The sequence below is a fragment of the Lissotriton vulgaris genome, chromosome 5 (assembly GCF_964263255.1).
Source record: "Lissotriton vulgaris chromosome 5, aLisVul1.2, whole genome shotgun sequence".
NCBI classification, from domain to species: domain Eukaryota; kingdom Metazoa; phylum Chordata; class Amphibia; order Caudata; family Salamandridae; genus Lissotriton; species Lissotriton vulgaris.
The window spans coordinates 1,755,644,205-1,755,650,204 of NC_141693.1; positions in this window are offsets into that span (position 1 = coordinate 1,755,644,205).

The following is a 6,000-nucleotide window of genomic DNA, read 5'->3' on the forward strand; positions in this document are numbered from 1 at the left end:
TGGGTGGATTGCCACCGCTGACTCACATGGTGATTCACCGGCCATCCCAACCCGATGTACCCCCGCCATATTATAATGGCCGGGGTATCGCGGCAGATGCAAAGTGCACCTGCTGCTTTTCTGTCGGTCGGCAATCGTTCCAATTGCCGCCGGGCGGACTGGGGCCTAGCAGGCACCGCCATCTATATTATTATATGTGTTTTCAATGGCATTTCAAGGCTGGTGGGGAAAAGCGTTGAGGGGCCCGTTGCGGGCCCACGGGGGTGGGGGTGAAGGGCTGCACTTGCCATGCACAAGGTGGCAGGCAGCGCGCGGTGCCTTCCACGTTGTGCATGGCAATGCACAACATGCTGTTTTGGCATTGCGGCTGGTGCTGCTTACAGCAGCACCCGCTGCAATGTCAAGATTGCGGAATGCTACCGGCAGGGTGGCGGTTGCATCCTAATCAGTGGTGCGGGACCGCTGCCTGTCTGGCGCCGGTCCCAGCACTGCTAGGGTGGCGGGCAGACAAAAGTCTGCCCCCCCATCCTAATAAACCCTATAGTGTGATTGATGTAGTGGAGCCTACAGCATGTTCAATCTCCTTGTACTTTTCTGGATTGAGAGTGGGTATGTAGGTCCAAGTTGCCAATAATATGTGTTTGTGTCTTAGCACAAGGGCCTTACAATGGTTTGGCTGACTGCCACTCTAAGGGCCTAAAGACGAGTCTGGCGGTCCAAGGACCACCAGACTCGTGGTGGCGGCGGATCCAGTCACCGCAACACCGGTGGTCGGACTGCCCGATTATGACTCAGGAAGTTGGACCGCCCTTAGGCCACCGGCTCTGCCAGGGAACCACTGTTTCTTGGTGTAGGAGCATCGGTCAGAGGCTGCAATATGCTTGATGGAACCGCCACGGTCCTGCCAAGAATATTACAAGTTTCCTTTCAGACAGGCTTTTCATGGCAATTTCACAGCCATGAAATCCCTGGTGGAGAGGAAGCAAAGTGGCCCTACAGGGCCCCCTGTGCCTCAAACATATGTGGATGCACACAGAGGGGCAAAAAATGTGCACGCCTGTGTGCATGCACATAGGTTCCTACACGGCATGGACTTTCGCGTCCATGCCACGCAGGAACCTTGTAGTGCTGTTCTATTGCAGTGCCTTTTTTAATGACACTGCTGCTTTAAAAGAGGCACCGCCATGGGACCACCACGCCACCTGCCTATAAAAAAGTCATTATCTGGAGAGTGGCACAAGCTTTGGTGAAGCAGTGGTGCAGCAGTTATCAACGCCATGCCATCGCTCTGCCAGAAACTCGTAATTAGACCCTATGGGTCTTTTAAAAAGTTGTGGTGTCATTTTCAATGTGCATAAACTCTTTAAATGAAGTACTGGGCTTAGATTCACTTTATAGAGCTACTGCAAGTGTGGTGACAATCTAGCAGTATCTCCCGAGCTACTCATTGGAGCCCAGTCTTGTACACAATCCCCTCTCGGTGGTGAAGACCTGGACTGGCCTGTCCCAGTGTGTGTCTCTTTGCCTCATAGTTAGATCAGAATAGGCAGCCATCTTTGACTTTTGCCAGAGTTCCAAAGTGGATCCTCTGGATCTTCTGGGCCCATCTGGAGAGGTACAGCTAGTGAGTACTGAATGGCAGAAGGATGCCATCTGAAGGTGTGTAACCCTCAACCCTACAGTGGTCTATAATGCACCCATCTAAATGGTCCAAAGACAGGTGGTGACTTCGCGTGGGGCATTCTGGAAACTCCTGTATAGAAGAGTATACATTCCAGCATTGTATATGAATCTCTATCTCTTTGAATTTTACTTCCAAACCATGACTCAGCGTAGCAAATTGAATATGATAGATAATGGAGCTTTGTGGGGTTGTAGATGAGGTGGTAAATGCAGCGGATAGGCTCTGGGTTTGCCTGGGCCCTTCACCCTCTGGCTGGTGGCAGCTTGCCTTGCAGTATTTCTTTGGTGTTATATTTTCTGTTCCCTTCTTGGAGCATACACTGCTTGGCTGTTTGGCCCCGCACTACACTGCTTTCTCTCCAGTCCCGGTGGCTTTGGTACCCTTCACTATGTATGAGTTGCTCTGTAGATCCATTAACAGCCTGTTGGTTCCTCTACACAGCCACCTGTTGCCACTTGCTGTGGAAAATACTAACTGCTGCATCTCAGGGGGATGCACAGAGATTGATCCATAAAGTTGCATCAGCTAAGAAAACTGAATAAACAAGCCTTTTAATAGAAATAGGAGAAAACATGATTTGCCAGGGTAGGCTCCGTAGGGACCAGATTCACTATTAGACCCCCACTGCGAGATGTCCTAATCGCTGTCAAGGGCTCAGAGTTTCTCTTGAAAATTGACACACCTCCCATCGAACTGCAAGAGCAGACTGAACAAGGCCAGGAATGTCTTCAGGATGCTGAACAATGTGTGGGGGTGATTACTACAAGCACCAACTCCAAGCTGAGGCTTTACCCTCTGTACAAACTCCTGCATGGACCAGAACGCTGGTGGATGATGAAAAGTGACATCACCAAACTCTCAACCGTCCACACCAGTAGCCTGAAAAGAATGTTGCACATTTTCTGGCCGCAAACCATCTCCAGCCTCGAACTGCTCACCAGATGTTAGCAAGAGAGCATGGACATCATCATTATGAGCAAAAGATGCAGTTGGATAGGCAACACCATTAGCAGTGAACAAGACTCCATCACCAGAACAGCTCTCTACTGGACCTCAGATGGCAAACGGAAGAGAAGCAGGCCAATAAACACCTGGAGACAAACTGTGGAAGCAGAAATGAAGACAGAAGTTGAGGTCATTCATTGCCACCCAACCTGCCAATCGGCATAACAGGCAGTAAGTAAGTTAGTAAATACATCCTTCACAGAAGTCACTACTGATCGGGTACCCTACTTTTCCTCCAGAGTAATGGCTGTTTTGTATGTATTTCTTTGATAGCTTTTAGTCTGATTGAGTTGCATTTCTGTCCTCTTAAGTTTGTTTGTGTAATGGAGTAAATAGGTGTAGTCCTGCCAGATTGCAAAGAAGCAACCCTACCAAGTTGTGTAGGGCCATCCATGTATAACTAAATGCTCCAGCCAAGGTTTTTCTCTTTTGATTCTGTGACTAATATTCTTGTTATCCCGTTATAGACAGGACTACAAGTTCCAGAGTGAAAATAAAAACCTGGTCTGAAGCAGTTATTCACACATGGACCTGGGAAAGTGATTAGCTATGAAGGAGTGGTCTACATCTGTTGAGCTACTCACACAGAAAAGGGAAACTTGAAAACTATAGACATGTAGCAGTTGTGAACATGTGCTTGCTTCTTATTGTTACAGGTTTTGTAGCAAAATTATGATATTTACCTACTGAGTTTTCTACAGGTCTTATGTATGTATTTATTTGTGTTTTTATTTTGCACTGACTTGGCCCAAAGCCACTAGAGAACTTTACAAGAGAGCAAGAAGTAAGTTCTTCTGGTTGAAAAACATAATAAAGACAACCTATTACCATAAGAAACAAGCATTTCATACCAGCTAGGGCATTACAGGATAAAAAGTAGTCATCTAGCCTTCATAGTAAATCAGCAGCAAGAAACCAAGTGAGCAGAGAGAACAAATATGGAGTAACAGAAAAGAAAGGTCGAGCCAACATAGGAGATGAGAGCAATGATCCCTACTTTAACCAAAGTGTCTTTCAAAATAGTAGGATTTTTAGTTCCCTTTTGTATGTGAACAGACAAGAGGTTGCACAAAGGGCTGGGGGGAGGTCCAGCGCCTTGTTGCAGTCAGGAGTTTTAAGTGGTGGATGTTAATCTATGGGCGTCCTTAAGGGGCTGGGGAAAATGGAGGGTGCTTGTTCCACTGGATTTTTCACTTGCCCTTTAATGACTATGTCTCTGCCCTTTGACAATGTCAAAAAAAGCCAGAGGATGGTTGATATTAAAATTATGCCCCTCTACCCCCTGAAAAGATTTCTGCTGATGCCCACATGGTCATACATTTTTAGGTCTCGTCCTATTCCATTCCGCAAGGAATGAATAGGACGAGACTATAGGGGCTAAAATAAGAGCTAAACTATGCTCTGAAAAAAGCAGATTTCCAGAAGTGCATGTGGTCTCGTGAACGCGCTTCTATCCGCCTGCCTCGCATCACCACATGAAAGCCACACACACTTCAAAGGCTCCACTCCCCGCCCCCCGCCTGCACTTCGCACTCTCCGACTTCCCCTCCCACCTCCCACGGCCGCTCTTCCCATTCACGCGCTCGTTACCATTTGCTCCTGAGACGCATTTCTCCCCCCCCTAACCACAGCAATGCCAAGAGCTTGTTGTTTACAGGAATCCTCTCTACAAACCAGCACATTTATTGCAGCCATAGCAAGTATCTTTAATTTCCAGGAGGTTCGTAATGTTCATGTTTGTAATCGTGCTCCTTGCTCTACTGAAAATACTTGACGGCAGAGAGCAAAACATACTGGACTCCAGGAATTTTACAATTTCTAAAGCGGACTTAATTTACTTATTTATTTAATGCGCTTTTATATAGCGCAAACATTACCCGAAGGTGTCCTTCCCCTCCCTTGTTCCTCCCCTCCTTCCCGCGTGCACCATGCAGTCCTTCCGCGGCTCACTTCTTTCCCCAAATTTCTACCTGGGCCGCTTCTAATCCTGTGACCACCCTCTCCACTTCACTGTCTCTTACTCCACGTGGCCTATCTCTTTTCACTCGTTCTCTGACTGCCTTTGTCCCAGTGCCTCCTGATGCACACCACCACACACGTCACTCTCTTGACCTCTCTGAGCAGTCTCTCGTGCTCCTTCCCTCCTTCCGCTACGCCACTCCCCCTCACTATACCATTCCATTGCACCTACTCCTCTACCCCCCCCGCCCCCAATCTCTAGCTACGCCTCACTTCTTCCACATCATTACTTCCCCAGCCCTCCCTTTGCTCCCTCTGTCCACCTGTGAGCATCTTCAGGTGCACTCTTTTCATGCCGTGCCCTCCCTCTCCTCGTGTACCCTCTAGAGCAGCACTCTCTTTTATAATGTTCTCTCATCCACTTTCTTCACATCACTTCTCTTTGCCTCCCATTTCTTACAATATTCCACCCTAGAGTCCTCACCCGTCACTCTTTCCTACCCTTCCTACGCATCCACATTTCATTCTTGTCTGTCTTCCCTCTGCTTCTCCTTTCTTTTCTCCCCTCCACTATTCCCTCAGAAGCTTTTTCCCTCCTCCTTCCTATGCTCGCTCCCTTCCTCACCCTTCTCTCGCCTTCCATGCCCTTCACTTCTCCATCCTTATCTCATTGTTTTCATCCCCTCCGCCATTGTCTCTTCTGTATCTCGTTATCTTCTCCACTCTCGCCTCATTTTCTTTATTTTCTCTCCCTATGCTTATCCATCCTCATCTCCTTCTGTTCACCCCACCCCTCTTTCTCATCTTCCGATGTTCCTTCCTCGCCTTGCAGCGTCCTACTTCCCCTCTTTCTGCGTAAACCCCTTCTCTTCTCCACATCTGTTTTATTCTCTCCCTGCTCGTCATTTCTAGCATGTTTCCGTCCCCACCGCCATATGTTCACCTCCTCTCTCCCCTCTCCATCCACCCTTCTCATCTCTTCCTGGTCTCACCTTGACCTCGCACCTTATTTTCTTCAGGACAGTCTGGATGCTTCACAGCTCCTATGGTCTCCCTCCCTCCTCCCCCCTGATCTCTTTCTTGCTCCTCCCCTCTCCAGCCTCCCTTTCCTCTATAGTCTCTTTCACCTCCCATCTCTTTTGAGTCTCTCTCTTCCACCTACATCCTCGCCCTTATCTCATCCACCCTCTTCTCACCACCTTCCATCCTTTTCTCCTGGTCCTTCTATCCAACTCTTTATCCTCTCACCCCCATCTCTTTCCTGCCCGCTCCCCATGCTTCTCCATTTCTTCTATTTTCTTTTCTCTCTCCTTCCCCAGCTTCTGCTCTTTCTGTACTCTCCCCTCGTGATC